General features: G+C 37.9%; 1 protein-coding gene across 2 annotated transcripts in view; it reads right to left on the reverse strand.

Annotated features, from left to right (window-relative positions):
- The window catches only part of LOC114658899 (BMP/retinoic acid-inducible neural-specific protein 3-like), a 492,078-nt gene that overhangs the window by 282,502 nt on the left and 190,594 nt on the right, over positions 1–18,982 (reverse strand). The gene's annotated exons all lie outside the window — the stretch shown is intronic.

Below are 18,982 nucleotides of genomic sequence, written 5' to 3' on the forward strand. Positions count from 1 at the left end.
AGGAATGTTCTGTTCGACGTCAGCTAGGAATTGGCTTATTTTTTTCAATTTTACCTTGAGAGTGGTTGCTTGAACTTACTGTATATTTTTTTTGTTTTGAAATCATTGACCATTCTATTTTACTACACAGGCTGGGAAATTACATTGGGCTCACAGAAAGTGTGATTGCCTGGTTAAGTTCATATTTATCAAATCATTACCAGTACTCTATCATTATACTCAGATGTTAAATATGGTGTCTTGCAGGGCTCAGTGCTGGGACCTTTACTGTTTTCACTTTACATGCTTCCACTGAGAACTATCATTAGAAATCATAACATTCATTTTCACTCATACATAGATGACACCCAATTATAACTTTATTTTAGACTAAATGGTGTTTCTCTGATGTTGTCCTTAATTAACTGTGTCAGTAAGTTAAAAGAGGAGATGGATGAGGAATGTTAGTTATTGGTGGGAATGATGTTGACTGCAACAACATTGTGTCACTTGTTAACCTGGTTGGAATCACCATTAGTTTTACTGAATCAGCATGTAATTTAGGGTGTTATCTTTGACATTAGAATGTCATTTAAAACATTCATTACAAAAGTATCCAAAACATGTTTTCTCCATCTTAAAAAATGTTGAATGATTAAGACATTTTCTAAATATGGAAGATACTGAGAAATAAATTCATGCACTTATTCTTAGAGGGACTGACTACTGCAATGTGTTATTCACTGGCTATTCTAATCATTCTTTACGCTGCTTTCATTGTCTAATTTATCATCCAGCTGCACTCCCAGGTATTTATAGGTCTGCACCATCTGCACACAGTCACCTCTGATGATCACGGGGTCCATGAGGGGTCTGGTTCTCCTAAAATCCACCACTAGCTCCTTGGTGTTGCTGGTGTTCAGGTGTAGGTGGTTTGAGTCGCACCGTTTAACAAAGTCCTTGATTAGGTCCCTATACTCCTCCTCCTGCCCACTCCTGATGCAGCCCACGATAGCAGTGTCGTCAGCAAACTTTTGCACGTGGCAGGACTCTGAGTTGTATTGGAAGTCCGATGTATATAGGCTGAACAGGACCAGAGAAAGTACAGTCCCCTGTGATGCTCCTGTGTTGCTGACCACAATGTCAGACGTGCAGTTCCCGAGACGCACATACTGAGGTCTGTCTTTAAGATAGTCCACGATCCATGCCACCAGGTATGAATCTACTCCCATCTCTGTCAGCTTGTCCCTAAGGAGCAGAGGTTGGATTGTGTTGAAGGCGCTAGAGAAGTCTAGAAACATAATTCTTATAGCACCACTGCCTCTGTCCAAGTGGGAGAGGGATTGGTGTAGCGTGTAGATGATGGCATCCTCTGCTCCCACCTTCTCCTGATATGCAAACTGAAGAGGGTCAAGAGCGTGTTGAACTTGTGGCCTCAGGTGGTGAAGCAGCAGCCTCTCCATGGTCTTCATCACATGTGATGTCAGAGCAACAGGCCGGAAGTCATTCAGCTCACTAGGACGTGATACCTTTGGGACTGGAGTGATGCAAGATGTTTTCCAAAGCCTCGGGACTCTCCCCTGTTCCTGGCTCAGGTTGAAGATGACCTGTAGAGGACCCCCCAGCTCCGATGCACAGACCTTCAGCAGTCGTGGCAATACTCCATCTGGACCCGCTGCTTTTCTGGCACGAAGTCTCCTCAGCTCTCTGCTCACCTGTGCTGTTGTAATTGTGGGTGGGGATGTCACTCCTATGTTGTTATCAGAAGAAGGATGTGTGGAGGGTGCAGTACTCCGAGGTGAGAGTGAGAGTGGGTTAGGGTGGTCAAACCTGTTAAAGAAGTTGTTCATTTGGTTTGCTCTCTTCATGTCTCTCTCGATGGTGGCACCCCGCTTCGAGCTGTGCAGCCAGTGATGATCTTCACCCCATCCCACACTTCCTTCATGCTGTTATTCTGCAACTTCTGCTCCAGCTTTCTCTTGTACTGCTCCTTCGCCGCACTTAGCTGATCACCGCCTTTAAAAGCCCTTTTCTTCTGGTTCTAAAGGCCCTTGATGTCACTTGTAATCCATGGCTTGTTGTTAGCATAGCAGCGTACAGTTCTTACTGGAACTACAATGTCCATACAGAAGTTGATGTAGTCAGTAGTGCAGTCAACAACCTCCTCAATGTTCTCACTTTGTGATCCCTGCAGGATATCCCAGTCTGTAGTTCCAAAGCATTCTCTCAGAGCCTTCTCTGCCTCAGGGGACCACTTCCTGAATGAGCATGTGGTTGTAGGTAGGACCCTCACTCTTGGTGTGTAGTGAGGCTGAAGCAGAACCAGGTTATGATCTGCTTTCTCAAGCGAAGGCAGCACTTTAATTCAAAATTTAATTCAAAAGTCTGCTGTAAAAATGATTAAAAAAACAAGTATAGACACGTAACTCCAGTTTTCAGGTTCTTATACTGGCTCACAGTTAAGCTTATGTCTGATTTCAAAATCCTGCTCTAAATTTATAAAGCCTTAAAAGTCAAAGGCTCTGCTTACTTATCTTAACTAATCATTACCTGCAAACCACAGTAGACATTGAGATCTCAAGCTGCCAACCCATATAAGATTCCAATGATTAATGAAATAAAAGTTGGAGGTCGAGATTTTATCTACAGGGCCCCAAAACTGTGAAATGATCTGCCTGATAATATAAGAAATGGCCCTTCTGTCTCAGCTTTTAAATCCTGGCTGAAGACTCGCAACCTTTGTCCAGCATACCCTGACTAGAGCTGCTGATTAGTTTTGCATACTGCATTTCTGTTTGTTAGTCATTTGTACAGAAATTAAAGTATCACAGTATTTTTAAACCATTACTAACCCTTCTCTATTCTGTTTCTCTTCACAGTATCTGGATGTGGCACTTGGTGCCACTGCTCTACTGCCAGGCTGCTCTCTTGCATATGGAGAAGTCACCTTGGATAAAAGAGCATTGGAATCATCAGATGGAAAGATTCTCACATCAGATTGGATGGCAAGCGTAGACTCCATTATAGAAGACCCAGGAGAAGGTAGGCAGCCAGTTGGACAAGGTCTTCAGGACTGTGACTTTATTATTGACTTTCTCTTTTTCAACTTAAATCTCCTCTGCTGTCAATTGACCATAGCTTATCAATTAATTAATGGACTGGTATTGTTGGTTTCCATTTATGTTTACATAGTATCTACTTTGTTGTCTGTGTGTTTTAAAATAATCTTTATTTGTGTACCAGTTCTCTATTAAGTAATTAGTATAATCTATACTCGTATTTTAATTGAAAATTATTGACAGTGTTCTGCACCTGCACTTAGTGAAGAGCGCTATACAAAAATAACTTTGTAATTGTAATTTTAAAAGTTGAATGTAAATGATTTATCAGGTTCTTGGACATCTTGGTTACGTCAATACAGAATCTCTCTTCTCTGTGAAGGATGATTTTTCTTTTTCTTTTCTTTGTTCACATTCTTTTCCTCCATTCATTTTTGTACTCACATTTTTAAAGCCACTGAGCTTGATCCAGACTAATACTCACATCCTTAGTCACTTGTGTCAAAAGGCACTTAATTTAAAATATAAGTCTTTGGAGAATTTTAGACTAGATTGCAATAAAGGCCATTTCTGCTGCATACTATTGTTTGGTCTAATGCTTGATCTTCTCAAAAAAGTTTAGTGCATAGATTAGAAATTGAGATAACTCCAAAACTAAAGCTATTAAAGTGGAAATGAACAAACTTAATTTGCAAATTAGAACTTTGGTTCGCTAGGTGTTCTGAATACAGAGCACTCCAAATAGCTAAGGACACGGCTTCATTAGTTCTCTTTAGCTTTCTTTATCCAGAATTAATAGAAGTAATGCAAATTTTAAACATTGCTGGGACTACCCACCAACATGCAGTCAATCTGAGCTGAGCAATAGATATGCAAATTAAGTTATTAAAGCAAATAAAATTAAGCAAAAAAGCTGCTGTGGGCAGGCAAAGAACGAAGAGTCAGACAGATACCCAGAGATAAAGAAGGGGAAGGGATAAATATAAAGCTGAACTTAACATTTGAAATATACTCTACATATATCATTTAAAATTCTGGATCTCTGTAAGATCCAACCTGGCCAAGTGATTTTCACAAAATCACCAGTAGAATTTAAAGAGCTGTGAACAATATGGCAAGTGGCAAAAGCTGCTGTTCACAAACAATATCTGACATAATGGTATAAGGAAGGAATATAATCAAATTATGCTATAACGTTTTTGTGATCAAATTGTTTATTAAAGCTCAGTAAGACAGACAATAATCGGAACAGGATGATCAGAAACCTATCAGATATAAAAGCAAATGTTGATAACAATCCCTCCTACCCATCCCACCAAAGACTGCTCTGCAAAAGAAAACCCTTAAGGATTTATAAATAAAGCTGTCAGTGTAAACTGAGCTGAGAGATTCACAGCAAACATAGGATTCTGAAGGCAGATAGGAGCAAGGAACAGGTGGAATTAGAATCAAGAATAAGGCCATGGTGCCCATCACCAGTCAAGCAGCCTCTCACAAACATGCTGATGCTTGCCACTTCTCTAAATAGAAACCTAGTAATGCATTGTGAAAGATCAAGTAAGATTAGATTAAAGAAAAAGGATTTTGAGAAGTTCTTAGAGTGAGAATCAGGAAGTTTCCAGCAACAAGATATAATTCATTTATTTTAGTAACTGTACCCTAACAAAGTAATCTCTGCTGGATAAAAGTCAGGGTAAGAGATGTCCACAAGTAGAAATGTATGAGGGAGAAAGGGAACGTTAACAGAGAAAACAGAAAACAGGAAGTTGGAGACATCAGACAACAAAAAAACAGCAGCTGGAGGAGAATCACATAACATATTAAGAAAAGTATCAGGAGATTTAAGTAACACACATGACAGAGGGGAGTAGTTGTCAAGTGCATAGCAATAAAGTATGAAGTGCAAGGTACAGGCAATGAACAAATTTAAACTGAGTATGTTGATAATCGTTACATGTGGATTTCCATGAGAGAAGGAGGCAGAGGAAGGAAGCCAATGCTGTCAGACTGAAAATAAAAGTAGTCTAGAAGATTCCTTACATTAAATTGCATATGAGTTTTGCTACTGACTTACAGTCTGGAGACAACAAGTAGGCAATTTTATGAAGTGGGCAGGAAAGGAGTACAGAGGATTCCGGACACCATTTACTTTAAGGGCTGAGCTAAGTTTAAGATAGGAGGAAGGAGAAGCAGAAAGCCTGGACCACGGCAGTTGTAACTTTCTAAAGCCAGAGGCTTCAGAATGTTCTACAGTGTTAACTATTCCATGGTGGAAAAGAGATTGGCTTACCACCAACAAGCAGGATCTGTCATGGAAAAAAAATTCTTTATTTTGAAAGAAGGCACTTACGGAGTCCAGATGAGAATGCAGAACATTTGTTTATTTGTACAGAGTTATGAATAAATGTCTCAGTCCATGAAGTGATCCCAGAATTAATCATTCATCTCCTTTTATACTTTTATCTAATTAGATCACCCTATCTAATACGTCACGTTATCCGACTGTCAATATTAAGAACTTTATTACTTCCTCCAATGAACTAACACCACCAGATGTCGCATCTCCCATTATTCTGGAACACTGCTTCATTAAGAGGGCTATTTAGCGTATTGTCCTATTGATCTTAGCATCGCTTCATAGGAGGGGTGTATGGGTTTTCCCATCAGTTTATCTTTGTGTTTGTTACTCATTTACCTCATTCTAATCTTGGAAAATGACATTGGTAGCTTCTCTAAGACAAGGCAGATACCTCATACATTTAGTTTGAATTTAGCCTTGAGGTAATTTCAATTCTTTTTCTTATGTTTAATAATTCATTCTGTTATAGCTATATATATATATATATATATATATATATATATATATATATATATATATATATATATATATATATATATAGTTAGGTCCATAAATATTTGGACAGAGACAACTTTTTCTAATTTTGGTTCTGTACATTACCACAATTAATTTTAAATGAAACAACTCAGATGCAGTTCAAGTGCAGACTTTCAGCTTTAATTCAATGGGGTGAACAAAACGATTGCATAAAAATGTGAGGCAACTAAAGCATTTTTTGAACACATTGAACTCATAGTGATGTCACTACTGCTGGGTCCTCCTTCTGGCCTTATAAGTGGACAAGAAAGAGAACCACAGTGCAGTGTAGCATTGACGTTGCATTTGGAGTTAAAAAGTGAATATTGTTATTTCTTACATTTTCTGGTTTCTTGTATTTTTGTGCTACTATTCATTAGAGTCTGTTCTTGGACTTTGTATAAGGTCTTGTTTAGCGTTGGCTAACCCTTATTTTTCCCACTTTTCCCTATTTTTAAAATTTCTGTTAATAAATCCTTCTTTTACAAAGATCATGCTGTGCCTTGTGAAAGCCTGGGAGATAAATGGGATGTCAAAATAATGAAGTCAAAGTCAATACTAAGAAATCAAAGAAATGATCAGGGGGGTATTTTTCGTACGTGGATTAGTCGTTTAGCCTGATGTAATTGTTGATGATTTGGCCTGATCCTGGATCTGTCTGTTTTTCGAAACTCTTGCTGGAAGTGTTGTCATAGCAACACATCCTAATCCTCAAACCTGCTCGGAGCAGGTTTGTTCTACATAAACAAAGATTAGCTTACACACGTAATCAGTGTCCATGCGTGGAATTCATTTAGTCATGGCTTCGCTGTTCATGAATGAGCGACCAATTGATATCGGTACGCAAATTATAAGAAGAGAATTTCATATAGAGAGGGGTTTGCGCGATCGGCAAGATCCTTTATTGCTCCCGGAGGAAATTCTTTTCGAAAGATACCGCTTTAGCCGAGGGGTAATATTGTACCTCAAAGATTTATTAGCACCTTATATTCGAAGTCAAACTAGGCGAAGTTGGGCTCTCACAACCACACAGACAGTATGCATTGCTTTGAGGTTTTTTACAAGCGGCACTTTTTTATATACTGTAGGCGATGCAGAAAATCTATCTAAAAGTGCAGTTTGCCAGGCAATTCATAAAGTCTGTTTGGCTCTGAAATATTTCCTTCGGGTTTTCATAGTATTTCCTGGACACCTGTGTGTGCAGACAATAAAAGAGGCGTTTCATGCCATTGCAGGTAGGTAATACACAGGTAAAAACACCCACAGTTCCATGAAGAATCCCACAATCAGCCTAACATTCTCATTACCAGGATTTCCAAATGTGATTGGGGCACATGGGACTGATCAGAGTGGAGTCTGATCAAACATTATTTGGAAAATGTACCTCTCCTCCTGATGATGAATAATCAGACACAGTGTCTTCATCAAATATTTGACCTTCGTCAATATCTCGTTGGTCAGACACAGGTTCAAGGTATATGACATTCCCTGCAACTGACCCAACAAAAAAGAGGGCTATATGGAACATACCTATGGCACACATGGAGGACAAATATATGCAATGACCATCCTTTACCTGAAATGAAGTGACCACTGAATCCTGCCACTGGTTCTGAGGAGGAGCTTCCCCCTGGAATGCCCTCAGAAACAGGTTGATGGGCATTTTGCTGGAGAGCCAACTCTTCTGCAGGGGTTAGGTCTGGACCGCGTGGACCTCCACCTGTTTTTTGCTTGTCTGCCTTATTAGCTTTAAAATTAATGTTCTTTATATTATATATGATTATTTATGTCAACAATTCTTTAAATAGTTATATACCAATATTTACCAGTTTGAAGTATATTCTTGTACTTCACTTTAACCATTTCCCATGTTCTCCTTGTGCTCACGTTTGATCTGGAATTATGACATATTAAATAATAATTAATCTGACACATAGGAAATGAAATGCTGCTTTCAGTAAGTACAATGCACACTACTTAGCGTTTAATTTGTCGGCCACTTTTTGCCAGCCGTCTTTTCTGGTTTGGGCTGCTTTTGCAGTGTTACCCCTTGTGCATATTAAATCTTGAAATTCTTCATGTCCTTCGAATAAAAGGCCTTGCGCCACGTGTGTGAAAAAAAAATGCGCCTGTTCTTTCGTCATTTTGTTACAGCCTATCAAAGACTTGCTGATCATGTTTTCTAGACTCAATATATATGGGCTTTTCACTCAGCGCGGGCGCGCGCATTCATCTCGGATGATTAGATCCAGCTAGACTAATCTAATACACGGCTGCGTTTGAAAAGCCGACTTATCTGGATGAGTGTCACCAGCATTAACTTACCCAAGATGAGGCACCTGATCTCGGATGATTTAAGCGACGTAGGAAAAAATACCCCCCAGAACCAAAATTATAGTCGACAGAAACAAGAGCAGAATTAATTATAAAAAAAAAATCTCAAGAAAAATTTGAATGACCTTGGAAAATATTTTGTCTTCTGACATCAACAAACTCGGAGAAGGAAGTGACCCCAGTGAGTAAGCTTTATAACTCATGACCCCAGATGTCACCCCCATGATGACCTCTGACATTGCCTATAGCGATGCCTAGCAACCATAAACAAAAGTACTCTGAATAGCTTCTTCCTATTGGAAAAAGAATGCCATCATAGGAGAATGCAGAAATAAACAGAAAAAGGAAAAATCAGACAAAACTATTACAAATCATGACACATTTATTGTTTTAAATAGTCTTTGCAAGCCAGAGTTTTATCATTTCCTTTCTTTTGTCAGACATTTTAATATATCTTAAATGTGTTTTTTAAACTTTCATTGCCAGTTCCCCATTTCGGGCCAGTGTGAGCCAAAGCCTGCAGGTAACAGTTGGAAGGCTAGCTGACTTGGGATGAGCCTCTTCTGGGTGGTCCAGTGAGGGTCCTGTACTACTTTGGGGGCTTATTTGTGAGGCCTCATACGTTTTTCTGACATGTCTGTGACTCAAAAACACAACAAACTGCGACAAATAATCAAACCTTTACTCAGCTCTTTTAAAACAACTTTAATTGTTACCAAGTATTTTCTTAGCATATTATCCTACAAAACCAAATTGTCAGGAAATGGAGAGAATTTTATGTGTTTTATATAAAAGACATTTTTGCTAAATAAGCTGATTTGTCATCTTTTTAAATAACTGTTAACTTTAGGGATGAGCTTCCATACACTTAAAACCTTAAAAGAATATCCTGTATGATTTTTGAGAATATTCTAATTTGATTCCACAATTATACATTTCAAAATTACATACTTTATTTTTTGTATGAGAATGCTCCATGATTCACAAATAGAGTATATTTTTTTAGCAGTCTAGCTCTTCCCCTCAACCTTATGCTACAAGCAATGACTTAAAAAACAAATGTAGAAGCTAAATATTAAGGGAAATGGATAGGAAACATAAGCGTTTAAGCACCATTGATTTTACATAAGTCAGAGTAGCAGTATATGATTTTTCATGTGCCTCTGTCACACTGTTTTTGAAGACAACTACTGTACAGTTATAATAAATTCATTTCTCAGCTTCACAGTAATTTGCACATGCTACTGAGTTAATGGAGTATATGCTAGCAGTTTCTTGATGCCTATTACTGAATTCTGGTCCCTTGAGTGGAAGCTACCAAGCTGCACTCTGGATCTTTATAGACAGCAAGTTTCCTTTCATTAATAACTGTGCATTACCTTTCAGTTTCATTGGAGGAGGGAAGTAATAATAAAAACCCGAAAGGGATGGCCAACTAATAAATAATAACAAATGTTTTAAAAGTGAAAGGGATGAATATTAACAGAGTCAGCTTTTCCGCTGGACTTTGGAAATACATCCATGTATCTTTATTCTTAGTGATAACTGTAAGCCACTCTCATAATCTAAATCTACTACAAAATTGCTCACATTCTCCTTCTGAAAGGTTAATTGAAAAACATGAACTAAGAATTGTGTCAGATCCTGCTAATAATCTGTAGGTTAAGTAGTTCTGAGAGCTCAAGTTCAGCACAAAAATCAGCATTAATGTTGAAAGTGACAGCCTTAAATCTTTAAAGCTGCTAATGTAAAAGGGGAAGATTGCGACTGTATTGAATTGTCATTCTATTTTTTTCAGGCTAAAGTAATTGAAAGATCTTTTTGCAGAAGTATATTAATGAACTTGAATACCAATACTAGACCACTACGTACATTAGCCTTAGAGAAATTAAATAGAATGTTACATAATTTATACAAATAAGACATCCTTTTAATACAACAAACAATAGATATCGTCCAAAGTGCTTTTCTTCTAATTATAAGCAAACGTTCACTCTTAAAAGTGATGGTTCTTTAATGGCATTGGGTTGTGTGGTTCCTCGTAGAACTAATATTTGACAAAGCACCATTTCATTCTGGGGAGGGTTTTTTGCATAAGAAGTTGGGTATTTTGTGCTTTGAAAAACTTTGTAATATGCAGAAAAAGAAATGGAAATGTTTCATGTATGAGGGCAGCACAGTGGCGCAGCGGTAGCGCTGCTGCCTTGCAATTAGGACACCCGGGTTCACTTCCCGGGTCCTCCCTGCGTGGAGTTTGCATGTTCTCTCCATGTCCTAAGATTCTAAATTGTCCCTAGTGCATGCTTGGTGTGTGGGTGTGTGTGCCCTGCGGTGGGTCTGGCGCCCTGCCCGGGGTTTGTTCCTGCCTTGCGCCCTGTGCTGTCTGGGATTAGCTCCAGCAGCCGCCCGTGACCCTGTGTTAGGATGTAGCAGGTTGGTAAATGGATGGATGGATGGTTTCATGTATGGTAGGCTACCTTGCAGGAAACTAACATAATAAGAAAATATGAACTTGCACTCACCAAAAGTCCTTTTAAAATTAATACCTATTGGTATTTGGGAGACCTGTTGCCATCTAGTCATGGTTATTTACTGGAGCCCGGTACAGATCTAAATAAATAAAGGTTCTTTTTGGAACCCACATATGGATGGGTCTTTTGGAAACCAAAAATGGTTCCCCTATGGCATCACTCTGAAGAACTGCTCTGGCAACTTTAATTTTGAGAATATAGCAAGATGTAATCATTTTAAAAACTTAACATTTGCAATTATTTCTTGGATGACACCATTATCTAAGGCAGGGGTCTAAAACATGTCGCTCTTGAGCTACCGGTAGCTCACAGCCCCTTTCCAAGTAGCTCACCAAAGGGTTAATGAATCCTACATAAATTTGAAAACTTGATTAGTAAAATTAGGGGGGAGCAATCTTTCCAAAAAATCATATCACGACCCTTTCAACACAAAATCACGATCCACAATCTGAATTGCAATCTATCTTTTCAATGTGACATACATTTAAGAGAATATCCGGACTCAAAGTCATCAAGACCTAAGTAACACTTTATTTTAAATATCAAACAAAATTGAATTCAATTGTTCTCTCGTTCGCTAGCTAAGCGAAGCTGGCAAGTGAGTGAGGAGAGATCGCTCCTCCACCCACCCCACCCCTTGCCCATTGCATGTTTCTCGGATTTGCACAAATAAATCGGTACCGTAAGCGAACTATGATACATAGGAAAATGAGAGAAGTCGCAAAATCAACCGGATTGCTCAAGCAAATTATAGAAAAAAACCTGATCTAAATCCATTAAGTAGTTCTCTCGTGAAAAGTGGACAGACAGAGAGACATTGAATTTTACGTATTATATAGGTTTAGGTTAGGTTAGGTTAGGTTTCTTTATTTAGTCATGTTTACACAGGAAAACATGAAATTTGCCTTATATTTGTAAACCTTCAAAATAATGTGCAGGTAAAGTCTCAACAACATTCTCAGCATTTCTTGGAGCTTAGTAGAGCGAGATGACTATAAGAATCTTCACCAAGCAGCTATGAAAATGTCTGCTTTCTTTGGTTCTCCATACCTCTGTGACTCTGACATGAATGTCATGAAATCAAAGTTCAGAACAAGACTGACAGATGAACATTGAGATGTCTCCATAAGAGTGAACCCAAGTGGCTCCACTCCACCATACACCTGCCTCTCTTGTTGAGTCATCTGACTAACTAAAAAACACATCACATCTGCAACTGGACCTGTGAATAAAGTGACACAGTGACATGGAACAAAATGACAAATGAAGAAGTCATATCTGTGGATTTGGAATTGCATTGTTTTGTTTTGACAGCATTCCTGTTTTAATTCAATAGTGTGAGATACACTAGAAAATGCATACAGACATACAAAATGCACTTGCAGGTTAACTAATTTTTTTTGTGATGTTTTAATGCAAAATCTGAGTTGTGGATACCAACATTTTGTAAATGTTCAGACAAAACAAGCTAATTCAGTTTGTTTGGGTTGAAATAAGCTATGAGAATAAACGTTAGAAAACATGAAGAGCTCTCGGTCATTTTCATTTTGTAAAAGTAGCTCTCAGGGGAAAAAAGGTTGGAGACCCCAGATCTAAGGTAACATACAACATTTCCTATACAATTAGTTACATTTCTTTTGCTTTTCCAGTTAAAGTACAGGCAAGTAAAGTGACTTGTTCTTGGTCACACAGAGTCAGTAGCAGGATGTGAACCCACAACCTCAGTGTGTGAAGTCCAACGCCTTGACCTCTATGGCATTCTGTCCTAAAGATGGGCTCAGGATGGGCTCTGACTCCTTGTGACCCTGAATTGGATTAAGTGGGCTTGGTAATGTTATGCATGTTATCATCCATATTCTCTGAATTCACATTTTCATCAGAGGCCACAGACGTAAGGAGAAACCAATCCTGGAAGAGACACAGGCATCTACAGGGCAACTTTAGAGAATCAGGTTAACTAAATTGTTATATCATCATCATAAATTGGCTGAAAGCTACGATACTCAAATACAATTAACAATTAGGTGGGAAGAATGTATAAACTCCAAGTAGATGGTGGCCTGACTAGGACTTGAGCTTGGGTCAATCTCGGACTTTAAATCGGACTTTGTATTTGTATTTGTGTGGCAGTGAGCACTGTGATGGGCTGGTGTCCAGTCCAGGGGTGTTTCTGGCCTTGAGCCCAATGTTGCTGGAACAGCACCTCAGTCTCTGTGGACCAGAATGTGCTTAAGTCAATTGAAATTGTTATGTTAAGCTATTTTTTTTTTATTATTACCATAAAAGCATAAGAACATACTCTAAGAAGTGGTTTATGAGAATAACTATTACAATTCAATGCTGCTGTTTGGTTGCTTTTCACCTATCCTGGGGCAGAAATCATGTCCACTTAAGAGCTAAAAGTTCCTTAAGTGGAATTTCTGCATGAAGATGTATTTTCTAATTGAAGTGTATTTACTTTACTACCAGCTCTGTTTTCCCATCAAGATCAGGTAATAAAATACATTTTAAAATAATTGATTTTTGATATCTCTTTTCCTAAATGTACTCTCAACACTCCTCTCACATCTTTCTTTGTTAACATTGTGTGTCTCAACCTCTCTTGCATGGTGGTTCCTTACTTGATTGGAGGCACTTTGCTCTCTTCCTGTCTGTTTTTTGACTATCACTAATGGTAGATGGGCCCCCATTACCCACTGTGAAAACATCATTCATATTCTGGCGACTCAGGTTGCTCCTCATTAATATTTAGCGACCCAACATAACTCAGTAAGTCCCTCACTTTGCTTCCGTTGAAATACTCCATTTTATTTATTTATTTTAATTTTCTCCTCTCTTCCTAGGCAAGAAGGCCAGATCGGCAATGACATCACTGAGAATCCATTGGCCAAGTCCTGACACTGGGAAAACAATAATGGCGACTAACTAAAACTAAAAAACTCAAACTAAAAATCTTTATTTATAGCCCTATTTTGTTTTTTTATAAATTGATAAACTTATCTTGTAGCACTCCAGTAAGAAATATCTTGGCAGTTGCTATTGGTAAAAGTGCGCCTAAGAGACATGTGGGGCCCAGAAGCCTACAGAGTTACACATGCTCTCTGAAAATAAAAGCGCCGTCACCCCATGGTTACTTTGTTTTGGTAGATAAAAGGGCACCACATTAGTTACTGGCAAGGACAGGGCTCATGTGCCAGCTGTCTTTAGAGCTGTTAGTAAGTTAAGGGCTGAGAGGAAGTTCAGGAATAGTTTAACTTAGACAAGTATTCGTTCTCTCACATGCATGCCAGCATGAATGGGCACACAAGTCTGAAAATGCCCAGATAGAAAGTAATCACCTGCTTAGAGCATGTCATGAGGTGAGCGTCTAAGCATCTTCAGAGACTGGCGCACGACAGTAAATGTAGGCTGGGAGATCATGCCAGAGTGTAACACCAGAAAGCAGCCACAAGAGGTCGTCCTTTGACACTCTGGGGTATAGAAATTGGATCTGATGAACAATTTGGAGCAGATTTTATCACCTCCAGGTTATTGGACTTCAAGAAGGTGTGTGGGAATAGGTGGTGTGCCTAATTTTGCAGTCTTTTTAAAGTTTGTTTTTTGTTTAACTGTTTTTCTTTATTATTTGCTGGGTGGGTTGTCCTTCCTGAACTGAGGTCATTCTAGGGTGGAATAAAATTGTTTTTCTTTTTCTTCTTTGCATGTATTTTTTTTGGCACCACTGTAAATATTCATTAGCCTTTGATTTATCTAATTGTGTCATTGCTTTGATAATAAACTCTTAATTACTGGCATTCACTGGAATAAACAGTTATACTGTTTAACTGCATCATTTGTGTCTTTGTTATTTCCACCCTGGTTTATCATGGTGACGAAATACAAGATGCCTCAGGATTAGGTCTGTGGAAGGGTTCAAAAGCACGGGGGGACATCACAGTCACCCATTGTCTTTGGTTAAAATGAAAAGTTGTCTTTGTCTTCAATATTTATCATTACTCATACAGTGGAGTCCTGGAATCAGTGTAATAGCTCTCCTCTACAATTTTTTGAGTGCTTTTACAGTGGATTCAGAATGCAATTGGACTCCTTCACTTTCTGCACATCATTCTGTTGTAGATTTTATTTTAATAGATAAATTTGCCATTTTTACCCATCAATCTATGCTCCGTAACATATAATGATAAAATTAAACATATCTTAATGTTTCTGAAAGGTTTACAAATTTATTAACATTTAACTAACTGAAATCTATCATTCATAGAAGTATTCAAACCCTTTATTGTGGCACTCCAAATTATGCTCAGGTGTATCCTGTAGGGTGTAGGTTAAAGATGATCTGTAAATAATAAAACAACAGGGGCCACCATGCCATCTAAAGAGCACAGGAGTTTTACCTTTTACACAATAAAGATAGATAGATAGATAGATGCCTACGTCTATCTATCTATCTATCTATCTATCTATCTATCTATCTATCTATCTATCTATCTATCTATCTATCTATCTATCTATCTATCTATCTATCTATCTATCTATCTAACACAGGAAGCTCTGCAGTCTACCTTTGACTTTACACTTAAGGAAGATAAAAATATAGATATAAGTAAATAACATTCTGGCTTTTATATAAGTAACATATACATTTTTTTATATAAAGACCATTAAAAAAATAATCACAAACAGGTTTTGCATGACACCTTGGCAAGCTCTGCAGGCCCTGCTGTTTCATTGAAGGACATGTGCGTGGCAGATTCACTGGCAGGATGATGCCCGACCTGTTGCTGCATCCAAACGGTGCCATCTTTCACCTTTATGCCTGGTGCAGCTGCATTGTTCTTATATGTGAGTGGACGTTTTTTGTGGGGAGGGCTTCTATTCTCTTTCTCCGATATAGAACCCTCATCCACATCTGAGTTCACCTCTGTTATAGCACGTCTTTTTTTGAAAACAGCAGTGTCAGATCGGGGCGAGCGTGAACATGACTGAGAGCATAAAAAAAAAAAAAACTAACCTTTACAAGTACCATAAATGTACATCGGCTGTTATAGACTCAAATTAAATGTATGCTTTTATTCTATAATAGTAACAATAAGAGCAGCTCACTATCGAAACAGTAAATGCAGGAAGGACCTGGAATCAAACCCGTAACCTCTTGTTTTTGAGACAAAGTTTCTTACCTCTGCACCAGCCAAGCAATTATGTCAATGTTGTATTTTAAATCAATTTCTTTTTCTTTGGTTATATTCTTGAAAAAAAGGGCACTTGTTTTGTTAGACTTGTACATTTGTGAAAGTGTTTATTTGAATTTTGGAGTTCAATTATTAGTAGAACATGAAAAAGTTTCTGTTTTAGTTATGTGTTCAACATTTCTTGCCTCGCATTCCCTGTTATCCTACATTTACCCAGATCTTTGTAGACACGGAACACACATGAAATGCATGTATTCCAAATAACAATATATTATTTACACAATACAATTTCAGACACCTCACACCAAGATAAACAGACTTGAGCTGGGAGAACTTTCTGTCCAACTTCAGCTGTGTTGGTGGGGGGGATGAGATAGCAGGCTGCTTGCAGCCTGTGCTGATCGACATATTTGTAAAACAAAGACGCTGATGAAGAGAGGTGTAAAGGAATTTAAGGTGGACCGGGATTACATCTTTTTTCGTTGGCTTCAGACACTCTAGTGTTAAAGAAAAGTCCTGAATCCATAATGTGATAAATGGGTTTACATTGATACTATTCAGTTTTCCAATCAGTATGTGAGGCTATATGGTATTGAATGCTAAAGAAAAATTTAAAAATAGTGCTCTGACATATGTAGGTTGATCAAGAAAAGTTTTGATTTGAAATAAGATAACAAGCAGAGCATCTTCAACACTTCTGGTTGCACAGTAAGCAAATTGGTGGTTTTGCATATTTTGCTTGGTTTTATGTGCAAGTCTATAGAGTCTGGAGCATTTATTAAATGGAGGGCCAACGCTTCCCACCTTTCTTGGCGATTGTTGACACAGATTCAAGGTACATTTATAGATGTTGAGCTACAAAATTCAAAATAAGTCTGTGAGAATTTAGATAATTACATTTTTCCATGAAATTTTGGGTTTCAAATCCCTGTCCTACCTTTCAAGTCTATTCTAATAATTTTTTTAGAAACACAGAAAATTGATCCAATACAATCTGTTATATTTAATGCAGAGTGCCCCACAATCTTTTTATATTACTGTATCTCACATTTTCATTTTTGAAATTATTATTGTTCCCTCACTGACCTACAAACCTTTGTAGGCCAAGTCAAGTATAAAGTGTATAAACAATTTAATGAAAATGAAAAACAAAGCGTTAGATTAAAACATATTAATCCTCTTTGTAACAGCAATCCATATTTGTTCTGATAAATCCATTACTGAATATTAAGAAGACGTATAATTTATTTATGGACTTCACCTGGGTGGTAAATGAAGCAGGGGCCCTCCAGTGCTGAACCTGAAGACCACTGAACTAATGGATTGTGCTGTAAATGCATTTATGCAGATAATTCTCCCTTTATCTAAAATGTTCCAAATAAAGTTGGGAGAATTTCAAAAGAAAACTTGAAAATGAACACATTAAAGCAAGTAAAAGACTCTTATTAGAGTCTAGGAAAGGGTACAAATGCTTTAGCCAGGGTGTGCTCTCTGGCTTATGTTTATTATTCCTTTTTGTGTTTTCTTTGTTGATTTTAAATCATTATATTTTATGTGTTTATTATAGGTGGTCAACAACACACATTTAACAAGATCCCGAAGAAAAGCTGAGGCGCCAAAAGTTCTGTCCTGTTTAATACAAAAAACAAAAATAGTTTCAAAAAGAAATGAAATAGGCACTCGAGGTGTGCAGAAACTGAAAATCAGCATGGAAATGGCCCTCTGAAGGCTGTCACTTGTTGTTTCTTGGGTTTAACAAGCGACGTCACCTTTTAGGGCCATCCGCTTATTACACTGTCCGGGTCAGAAGGAGTGGGGCTTCTGTGTCTCAATTGCCTACACATTGGACATCTTCTCTGCACTGTGAGGGAAACAAAAGGTGACAAGACTATTAACCACAGTGCCCCCTCTCGTCCCACTGGGGTATCACATACCTCTGATGATCATTGATATATTTTCTTGAATTATTATTTTTATTTTTTTATTATTTACTAATTGCTTACAGTAATACACATTCTCCTGTGTTGCTTGTGTTTTATAAGTGGAACCCCATAAGGTGGAATTACCTTGATTAACAGCTTAAAGACCACCTTCATGCTATATATTATAAAGCCCAGATTCCTGCTCCAAAGAGGAACCTATTTCAAAATCATGAGATGCATGAGTCTCATTTGTAGGAAAGGTGTTGCCTTTGGTGGCTGAATCAAGTCCCATCCCATTACAGAGCCAGCATCTGCTTATCCATGCATTTTTTTCCCATCATGGTGATAAGGGTTTCACTTGCAGTTATAAGCTTAAGATGAATATTTTAAAGTACTTTTTTGTCTCCAGGAGTCTCTGCAAAAATGCCAATTCATCTATGATTAATAGATGAATTGTAGTTATGAAATAAATCTAAACAGCAAGCTGACCAAATGTTGGCTATACAGAGAGCTGAAATGCAGCTCAGGTACTCAATAAAAAATCTTCCTTAAATGCAGGTGGGCACAGGTGCAGCAGGCTTTTCTTTTCTTTTCACAAAAGATGTATTAATTTCCATTGAGGGCCTATCAAAATGGACCAATTCCCACTTTTTCTGATACATAAATAAGCTGGGAGAGGATCCTACAGTGGTTCATTGAGTGATGTTTGTGGAGAGTGCAGGAAAGGTTTTCTTTTGAATTCTGCAGTTTTTGTTTCTGTTTTGTGGTTTCACTTTAGGATTTCATATTGGAAACTGTTCACCTTGGATTGCCATTTAGACAAATCCTTATTTCCTGTTTGTGTGTTCTTTTTTGCCATTTTTTATTATCCTTTTGATTGTAAGAAATAAATATCAGCATTTGTGAAGATTTCGTACTTTACAGTTCCTCACCCTTGTGGGATATTTTTTGTACACTTTTGGCATTTTCTTGGAACATTTACAGTCTTTCAAACTTTCGTAAGCAGTGGCTAAATTTATCAAATGTCACAGAGTAGATGAACAGTCTTAACCTGCAAAACAATCTCAGAGTAACACTGTTGTGGTGTGAAATT

Source organism: Erpetoichthys calabaricus, chromosome 10 (assembly GCF_900747795.2).
Source record: "Erpetoichthys calabaricus chromosome 10, fErpCal1.3, whole genome shotgun sequence".
Classification (NCBI taxonomy): Eukaryota; Metazoa; Chordata; class Cladistia; order Polypteriformes; family Polypteridae; genus Erpetoichthys; species Erpetoichthys calabaricus.